The sequence below is a fragment of the Palaemon carinicauda genome, chromosome 3, assembly GCF_036898095.1.
Source record: "Palaemon carinicauda isolate YSFRI2023 chromosome 3, ASM3689809v2, whole genome shotgun sequence".
NCBI lineage: Eukaryota > Metazoa > Arthropoda > Malacostraca > Decapoda > Palaemonidae > Palaemon > Palaemon carinicauda.
The window spans coordinates 161,291,928-161,302,497 of NC_090727.1; the positions used below are offsets into that span (position 1 = coordinate 161,291,928).

At 45.3% G+C, this 10,570-nt stretch overlaps 1 long non-coding RNA gene across 1 annotated transcript in view; it reads left to right on the top strand.

Moving 5' to 3' along the window:
* The window catches only part of LOC137638739 (uncharacterized), a 33,365-nt gene extending 27,408 nt beyond the window's left edge, over positions 1–5,957 (top strand). Inside the window, exon 3 of the long non-coding RNA XR_011044179.1 lies at positions 3,665–5,957. This is a non-coding gene — a long non-coding RNA (uncharacterized lncRNA). The remainder of the gene's footprint in view (positions 1–3,664) is intronic.
* The last annotated feature ends 4,613 nt before the right edge of the window (positions 5,958–10,570 follow it).

Sequence of the window (10,570 nt, forward strand, 5' to 3'; positions counted from 1 at the left end):
CAAGGAGGTACTTTTTCGCAGCAACTATCCCATCTAGCAGTAGAGATACTGAGATGGGCGGAAATCCACTCGATACCACTATCGGCACGCTTCATTCCGGGCAGAAGGAATGTACTCGCCGACAACCTGAGCAGAGTATCTCAGATAGTGAGTACCGAGTGGTCTTTGTATCATCTATTAGCCAACAAAGTCCTGACTTTATGGGGTTCTCCGACTGTGGACCTCTTCGCAACGTCCCTGAACTTCAGGCTCCCGCTGTATTGTTACCCAGTTCCAAACCCCAAGGTTCTCAGGCAAGATGCTTTCCAACAACGGTGGGACAACATCGACGTTTACGTCTTTCCCCCGTTCTGTCTAATGAGGAGGGTACTTAACAAAACCAGAACATCAGTCAATCTTTCAATGACCCTCATAGCTCTGCTATGGCATCACGCAGAATGGTTTCCGGACCTTCTGCAACTCCTAACGGAGCCTCCAAGAGAACTCCCTCCACAACACAATCTACTTAAACAACCACTTGCCAACATCTTCCACAAAGCCGTAGATTTGCTACGACTTCACGCCTGGAGACTATCCAGCATCTCCTCTCTCAGAGAGGATTTTCGCAACAAGTTGCGATTAGGATGGCTGGATACCTGTGTAAGTCATCAGCAGCAGTCTACCAGGCAAAGTGGAAAGTCTTCTGTGGTTGGTGTTGTGGGACGGGTATCTCTCCACTCGAGGCCACTATTCCAGCAATAGCAGAGTTCCTCGTGTATTTTCGTGAAGAAATGCACCTATCAGTCTCGGCAGTGAAAGGTTATCGCTCAGCCTTAAGCCTCGCCTTCAGACTGAAAGGAATGGACATTTCTTCATCGCTAGAACTTTCTTTACTCATAGGGAGTTATGAACTTACCTGCCCCCAGTCAGAAGTGAGACCTCCCCCATGGAACGTGGTTCGAATTCTCAGGTCTCTTAAGAGACCTCACTATGAACCATTACGCCAGACAACCAATCACCACCTTACGTGGAAGACCGGTGTTCCTGCTAGCTTTGGCTTCGGCCAAGCGAGTCGGTGAACTTCATGGTCTCTCATATGACATCACCCATTCAAGGGGATGGGGAGAGGTAACGTTCAGCTTCGTCCCGAGTTTATTGCTAAGACTCAGAACCCGGGAGTAGCGGATCCACGATTCGACTCCTTCTGGATTTCTAGTCTCTGCACTGTAACAGATGACCCAGACCATCTCTTACTAAGCCCAGTGAAGAGTTTGAGGCTGTATCTTAAGAGAACAACCACAGCCCATCCTCGTGTGCTGCACTATTCGTCAGCACAGGAAGGACCAAGAGGAGGGTCACCAAGAACACCATCTCAGTGTGGATTCGCAGGGTCATAGACCATGCACTGAATCCAGACCCTCGTCAGTCACGTCGCCCCAGAGCTCATGATGTCAGGGGCATAGCTACGTTACTGGCATTCAAGAGAAACTATTCAGTGATGCAGGTTCTTCAAGCTGGGGTGTGAAAGCGTCAGACCACGTTCACATCCCACTACCTGCAAGACGCGATCCACAGGAGACTCAATATGTTGTCTATCGGTCCTGTGGTGGCTGCACAACAGCTTGTTTAAAACCTCAAGCTCCTTATTGGACAAGTAGCTGAAGGTTGAGGGCATTGTTACCCAGTTTTAGTCTGCATGAATGAAAAGATTTGACTGGCCCTTCTTTTCTTCATTCTCCCCTCTCTAGGGGAAAGCAGCATCCTGGGTTCTCTGCATAGCCGACTTCAAACCACTGCAGGTAAACCATGCGCCCTTGTGTACCTAGTATTAAGATTAATACTGTTGCGTCCCCATACCCTGACGAGGTGGTATTGGTAAAGTTCTAGTGCACAGTTTTTCCTTCTAAAGAACTCGGAATAACTTTACCAGGAGTCACACTTCTACATAACTCAACACACAGCTTGTGTAGGCCGTGAACCTTGCGTAGCAAGGTTTTAACGAGTCGCAGGGACTCCTTATTATTTCCTGAGTTCTGATACACTCAGATCAGGAGCCCCCAGGTAGAAGCCAAAAGCCATGTTGGCTGGGACGTCCACCCTTCCTAATGGGTGAGTCACCCCTATTAAATAGCGTGGTTTGTATTCCAGTTACGGAACAAATGACAAATTCGTAGATAATTTGTATTTTTCTTAACTATACAACATACATACATATACCAAGGCACTTCCCCCAATTTTGGGTGGTAGCCGACATCAATAAATGAAACAAAACAAAAAGGGGACCTCTACTCTCTACATTCCTCACAGCCTGACAAGGGACTCAACCGAGTTCAGCTGGTACTGCTAGGGTGTCACAGCTCACCCTCCCCCGTTATCCACCAGATGAAGCTTCATAATGCTGAATCCCCTACTGCTGCTACCTCCGCGGTCATCTAAGGCACCGGAGGAAGCAGCAGGGCCTACCGGAACTGCGTCACAATCGCTCGCCATTCATTCCTATTTCTAGCACGCTCTCTTGCCTCTCTCACATCTATCCTCCTATCACCCAGAGCTTTCTTCATTCCATCCATCCACCCAAACCTTGGCATTTCTCTTGTACTTCTCTCATCAACTTTTGCATTCATCACCTTCTTTAGCAGACAGCCATTTTCCATTCTCTCAACATGGCCAAACCACCTCAACACATTAATATCCACTCTAGCTGCTAACTCATTTCTTACACCCGTTTTCACCCTCACCACTTCGTTCCTAACCCTATCTACTCGAGATACACTAGCCATACTCCTTAGACACTTCATCTCAAACATTCAATTTCTGTCTCTCCATCACTTTCATTCCCCACAACTCCGATCCATACATCACAGTTGGTACAATCACTTTCTCACATAGAACTCTCTTTACATTCATGCCCAACCCTCTATTTTTTACTACTCCCTTAACTGCCCTCAACACTTTACAACCTTCATTCACTCTCTGACGTACATCTGCTTCCACTCCACCATTTGCTGCAACAACAGACCCCAAGTACTTAAACTGATCCACCTCCTCAAGTAACTCTCCATTCAACATGACATTCAATCTTGCACCACCTTCCCTTCTTGTACATCTCATAACCTTACTCTTACCCACATTAACTCTCAACTTCTTTCTCTCACACACCCTTCCAAATTATACAAACTATGCAAACCTTAGCTATTTAAGCAAACTTACCTGCCAGCCCTATCCCCCTTGAAGTCCTACCTCCAAGCAAAGTGAGCTCAATCACAGGTGTGTGAGGGGGAGCGGTAGCAAGCTACCCTCCCTACCCCCCGCTAACTAGCGGTGTGGGTAGTTAACCCTCGTAAAAATTAATGGCTTGTCATTTCAGCTACGCTGGAAGTAATACCCCCTATTAAATAGCTAAGGTTTGTATAGTTAGGAAAAATACAAATTATCTACTAATTTGTCATTTGTAAAGAACTTTCCCTAAAAACAAGTGGAATTATTTTGTTATTAGAGGAAGGGGTAGGTTAAAAACAGCACCATGGGCAACATTACTTGGAAAGAAATTTATAGTTTCATGGAGTACAGGAAATTCATCTGTACAGAATCTGCATTAAATCAAATTAACACAAAGTTCACCAGACTTGTCATAACAATATAAGTTCTTATACTAAAAAGACTTAATTGTGTTATTCTATTTTAGGCGTGAACTAATAGGAGACATCTCTCAAGACCAGAAAGACTTGTATCAGCATCTTGATGCTAAAGGCGGCGATATGATTAAGGAAACCATTAAGGAAAATAGAGAAACATTTTTCAAGAAAACCTGATGTTAAGAAGTTTGCGATAGTGTGTGGTCTGTAAAGTATTCAGTTCTGCTTGGTTTCGGTCCTCGGGCAAAGACGACCTCACTCCTAATAAGTAAAGTTTTTATTAGAAATCTTGTGCAATTTAGTGTACTGTATACAGTAGTTTTATAAGGGTATTAATGTGCAGTAACTGTAGAGTATGAATTCTTACGTTTTATTTTGTCTTTAAAGGGCCAGTGAAACCGTTATTTGTGAAAAGTTTACCTTTCAACTTCACAACCCCTTTCCTCAAGTACCCGTTTTCTTGAATGTAGCATTACTTTTAGCTTAGTGTTCATTTATGTGTAGTGTACAGTACATAGGATATATATTGCAGATGCTCTGATGGATTTGTGGGATTTAACCTTCATGTATTTAAAATGCTTATTTCTTATGAACAGTTAAGAAGTGGGGAACCATCTATTGTTTATTTTGTTTCTGCAACAGGTGCATCAAGGAAAATGGTCTCAGGAACTGTACTTGAAGTGCTAATAAAGCCCTGTCCACACGATCGAGCATGGCCGATGGGCAAACAGTGATACCAGACCACAATAGTTAGTAAGAACAAGGGTTAATGACATCAGAAGCAGGAAAACCACAGACAGGGATCTGGCATCATACAGTGTTACCAGATCCCTGCCTTTAGTTTTCCCACTTCTGACGTCATCAACCCTCATTTTCACTAACTATTGTGGCCTGGTATCACTGTTTGCCCGTTGGGCATGCTCGATCGTGTGGATAGGGCTTTAGATTGTCCTTTTGCATTCAGGATGAATCGTGTTTAGAGAATACCACTGAATAAGTAACCATCCTAGTTGCAATGTTATATGATTCTAATGACCATTAGATTTCCAGGATCTAAATATATGCTCTGATTACCAGTCTTTCAAAGGATTAGGTTTTGTGATATTGATAAAGGCTGATGTTTATCTGTACTGTATGCAGTAGTAAAACATCATCTAACATTATTAGGGGATTTGGAAATTGATACAATATACAGTATTTCGTATGGGTATGGTTACCTTAACTCTCCCATTTGTGCACTCTATTTTTTTTTTTACCGGTAAGGTGCACACCCTTACAAAATTTTAGATATTTGAGTGGGTAGAATTTTGTAACATTTACTTTTTGCATATTCGGCATGCATAACCTAGTATTTTTCTCCTTTTATGAGAATACACATTATAGAATATAAGCAATTGTAGTTCTGCCCTTATAGAATATACAGTAACTAATTTTTTTTCTTTTGAATAACCAATAAAAATTAAAAGAAAATCCATATGAGATAATAGACGGACCAAAGTTTAAAATGTACTGTAAGTGGGTTGAGCAGAAGATTATGATTTTCAAGTTGCATTTCCTCCCCACTTTTTTTAATCATAAGTAAGCCCCTTGGAACTGAGACAACCAAAGTCAAAAACAATTTGAATATTCTAATTTGTAAGATGTGTACTCGTAAATTAATTTTCTGAAATATTTTTTTTGTTAAAAGTGTAATTCGTCTACGAATGTTATTGTGTCCACTTCAAAGCTTAAAATTAAATATAAATATTGGATTTCCACTAAGCCAAGTTTAAAGAATTCATGAATATCTTGTAAATCTTGATGTAAATACTATTGTATTAGATGAATGTTAAATTTTATCTGCACAGTAAGTGCATTTATTCTACTTCAGTTTTACCGCATGAGTTAACTGTATATATCTATGAATCTTGTATAAGCTTTATATACTAATGGAGAGATTTCAAAAAAATCATGTTGGTAGAGAAACAGGAAGTATTTATTTACATTGAGAAAGGCCATAAGTTCTTAGTAAATATACATTAGGGTCATTTAGAGGTGTATAGTAAAAGTGAAACTTCAATATTACATGTTCCCAGTTGATGAGAGGAAGAAAAGCTTCTGTATGAAACATTACTGGACCAGTTTCAATTACCTGTAAAATATATGAATGTTGTATACAGTAATATACTAGTATGACAGTGTATGTGTTAGAATTGTATTTGGGACGGTTTGTTTTACTGTAAATAAAACTGAAGCTAGACACACCATGAATCTATTTTGAAATATTAAATAACAATGGATGTAATTTCAAATCAACATGTATTGCACAGATATTGGTAAGTGATTATTATAAAATCCTTATGACTCCATGGTTTTACTGTTCCTGGAAAGCACAAAAAACCCTGTATTGTTATACTGTAATACTTCATAGTTGTTTCACTGCTTGTAACTACTACATTTCTTCTAACCATCATCATTTCCTACACCTATTGTTACAAAAGGCCTCAGTTAGATTTTGCCCGTCATCTCTATCTCTACTTCTCTATTTATCATCTCCTATTTCACACTTCATAGTCCTCAGTCATGTAGGCCTGGGTCTTCCAACACTTCTAGTGCCCTATGGACCCCAGCTAAATGTTTGGCCAACTAACCTCTCTTGGGGAATGTGAAGAGCGTGCCCAAACCATCTCCATCTACTCCTCTCCTAACCATATGTTGAAATTTAATTTGTTACGTCACTAAATACAAATTCTTAGCCGCCTTTATGAGGACTTGAGAGCCGCTCCTGCAGGACTTTCTCGTCGTCCGTTACTACGGACCGGCATCTGTTGTGTCCTGTATGGCGCGGGCAGCGTTGTGACCTGGACAACACCGGCCCTAAATGCTGGGAGTGGTCTGCTTCCCAGTGGGAGAAGCTTGGGCAACAGCACAAGTCCAAAAGGGATTCTTTGCCTTTGTGGTCTTCCTCCAAATCGAAGGCTCCCCCCCCCCTGAAGCTCTTGTTTTGTCGGTTTCCCTCTGGGAACTATCAAACAGGAGCATAGACCAATAAACTCCGGTCACCCTCGGTTCTCGAGGGACAGTGCTGATTGAGGGGCCCCGCCCCTCCCCCGAGTGAGACCTGTTCCTTTTCTGATTTGCTTCAGGCATGACCATCCCTTGGTTTGACCGGCCCCCTTCACAGAAGTGCTTTTTGAGCTCCAACTCTGTGCAGAGAGGAAGTTGACACCAACGTCCTCGGAGGTGGATCCCTTATTGTTGCTGAGTGTGGGCTTTCGTGATCCTGAGGTGTCGTCTGCTGACGATTCCTGCCCTGCCTCTTTGGCTGTTGCCGAAAACTCCGCTTCCCCCCTGGCTGAGCTGACTCTTCCGTCCGGGGCTGAGCATAAGTCCAAGGCAGGTGTCTCCTGCAGGTGGGTATCTCTCATCCTAGAGTGAATTCCCACCTAGAAACCGCAATCCGGTGGTCTTCCTGCTGAGCAGTTGTCCCCTTCAGAAGATCTACACTGTCCTCGTCGAGCTAGAAGAGTGCATGCTCCTCCTCGTTGCTGCAGTTTCTCCTTCGCCTGCACTAAGAGAAGTCTCTGGCTCTCCTCCTTTGCCCAATGGACGATCCCCCTCGGAAGATTGTCACTCGCCCACTCATCATCATTCGTCACCTCGGGCACAGTTCTCTCCTATAGATCGTCATCATGGCAAATCTCGACAGCCTTCTGGTTCCAGACACTCGCCTTCCTTATCGAACTCGCTATTTGCCTATCCACTGTCAGTCTCCAACCTCTTGCCACCTGACAGCCATGCTTGGTTTGCCAGCTGTCATAGAATCTCGAATCCCCGATTAGATGTCAGGATGCCTGAAAACTTTAAATCATTCATTCATTCATTCCCCGACTGCTTGTCGAGGTCCCGCAGTTCGTGGTTCACCAACTGTTCTCAGTCTTCCAGCTCCTCGTCACTCGCCTGTGACTTGTCAACCGCCTGCAGTCCTCATTCCTTGGCTTCTCCCCGATCGCCAACGGTTCACTGTTCACCAGCTGCTCGTAATTCTCCGACAACTTGTCGTTCACCAATGATTTGCTGATCTCCTACTACTAAGAGTTAGGTAGTTACCCGTTACTATTCTGCTGCTTGCCGTTTGTCAGCTGCATGTCAATCACTAGCAGCTCATCAGTTGACAGCTGCTCGTCACTCTCCAGCTTTGCCTAGTTCTCCTGTGACTCGCCAGTCGTAGGGGATCTCCTTTAGATCGGAGTCAGTTGTCCAGACATTCTCCTTCTCGAGCTGCTCGTTGCGGCGTCAGCTCTCGCCGACCCACCATACCCCAGCGCCTCGTAGAGGTTATTCCTCTCATTCCCCGGTTCACAAGCACAAACCATCAGATCCAGATTGCTGTTCGCCCGTATAACATAAGTCTGTTTCCCACAGATCTTCCCATGATCTCCACTCTCCAAGAACATCTCGCGGGAAGGACGATGCCAGATGATCTCCTCTTTGGGAAGAACCTATCTTTAGGGAACCCAAACAAGCGAGCAGCTCTATACGAATACTGTACCTCCATAAGGTGGAACCTTCAAAGCCTCAGCATTCCGCTTTTTCTTCAGACTGGTCGTCGATTGATCCAGGTAGGTATGTCTTACCTTTTCAGAAACCTTCAGCTTCGATCCTCTCAGGGGACCTTTCGGCCAACGCCGCAGTGAGCAAAGAACCATGTTTCAACGCCCTAGTTAGAGCAGTCCAGCAAGCCTTTGTGGGAGGCTTTTCACCCCTTCAACTTACCAGTACTCCTGAGATTGCGCTGGAAAAGTCATCCTCTCTTCCAGTTGACCCTAGGCGTAAATCCACGGTTCCTCCACCTCAATAGCCCCTGGCAACTTCCATCTCTCAACTTAAAAGGAAACGAAAAGTAGTTGAACAGCAGGACTCATCCCGGATCAAGCAGAAATCAATACGGACTTCGAAACGGATGATCAGCATTTTTGTCACCACTCCCACAAGTAGGTTCTCACTCGTCTCGCAAGGCAAGATTCTCTCCCTCCTAGATTAGTCTTTGGTGAGTGCTTTTCACCCCTCTCTTATCAAGGTGGTTCCACCGGAATAGTGACTAGTCTCCAAACCCGTACGAGAACGTCTCTCCCTCGGCAGACAAGAAAGGATGATTATTCAAGATTTTCACTCCTGGAGGAATTCTTTCCTTCTCAGAAGGAGTTGAAGGACGCTAAGACTTTGCCCAAGTCTTCGGAAAGGGTATCAAGACCTTCCTTGGAAGGTCCTAAACGACCATCTTCAAACCCTGCAAGGGTGTCAGTAAGCAACACCTATCATGCAAGGGACCACCTCTACCCACCCCGAGATGATATCTCATGGGTGGATGGCTGTGATAACGACTATGATCCTAGAGCTGCTAATCTGAAGCTATCGGAGGCAGAGCATGCCATCTGGCAGGTCTTTGCCTGCATGAGGATCATTAATGGGTTATCTGACCCGGTGGTCGCCCATCAAGAGGGCAAAGACACGGTCTTGGACCATGTCTATAGCACCCAAAAGCCCTCTTAGACCAGTGCAGCCTCTGGTCTAAGGGTCTGAATAGTGCCCGTCGGAAGGCATTTTCTCAGATCGTCGGCTCGTCCAGCTTCTTCCGGAGAGGCTCATCCTCTAAAATTCTCCCGCTGCCGTCTGTGCAGCAGAGGAAGTATTACGAGGTCTTCAATGAGCCCCTTCCGGCACTGCCTTTGAACCACTCCTTAGAGGCTCTGACCAGATGGATTTCCCTCGAGACTCAGGTCTTCAGATTTCGTTCTAGGCTTCCGAGATCCTGAAACAGGAGAAGGTGGCAAAGTACGCCATGCAGGCTACTTTGTGGCTGGATCTCTGGTTGGGATTAGTGGAACACCACATGAGGACTGGTCCAAGGAGAGCTCGAGGGAGGCGATGGAGACCTTACTATACTGGGAACTCGAACCATCGAGTTTGCTTCCCACCACGTGATGAATTTGTGGGTGGGTAAACACGATCCTGCAGCGAAGGGACTTAATAATAGAGAGGTTCCATCGTCAGTCCCATAGAACGAGATACAAGACTGAGGAACTCCACTCGTGGTTCCTCCTTGTTCAGACCGAAAGACATCGAGCAAGCTGCGGAGAAATGGAGGAAGTCCAACCAGGACTCCCTTCTTCAAAGGGTATTGACATCCCTTCCCTACAAACCACCTCCTCTGCAGAACAACAACAACAGCTGAAACCACCGATGAACACGACAGCTAAAACAGAAACTACAAAGATGTTTAAGAATCCCTTTCCAGCCAAAATGCGGAAGGGTTCCAAGTCCTCACATGGCGGGAAGAATTCTAGAGGGGGCAGCTGAGGCCACAACCACTAGGATGGGCAATCCTCCCACTTGTCCACCAGTGGGGGGATGCCTGCATCACCGCTGGCAGAGGTGGCTGCAGCTCGAGGCCAAACCCTGGACAGTCTCTGTTATTTGATCAGGGTATCACGTCCCATTCACACAATCTCTCTCTCCACTGACTAATGCTGCGGAGAGACTGAGGAAGTCCAACCAGGACTCTCTTCTTCATAGCGGGTTGACATCCCGTCCCTACAAACCACCCCCTCCGCAGAAGAAACAACAACTACTGAAACCGCAAACGAACAGGACAGCAGCTAAAACACAAACTACGAAGGTGTCTACGAAGCCCTTTCCAGCCAAAGAGTGGAGGGGTTCCAAGTCCTTGCATGGAGGTTAGAGTTTCAGAAAGGGCAGCCAAGGCCGCAACCACAAACATAGACAATCCTCCCTTGTCCGGCAGTGGGGGATGATTGCATTACTGCTGGCAGAGGTGACTGCAGCTCAGGGCCGAACCCTGGACAGTCCCCAAGATTTGTTCAGGGTATTGCGTCTCGTTCACACAATCTCTCCCTCCATTGACCAAGGATCCAATTCCATCGAGCTCTTATGCGAAGGGATCTGCAAAGGAGCCG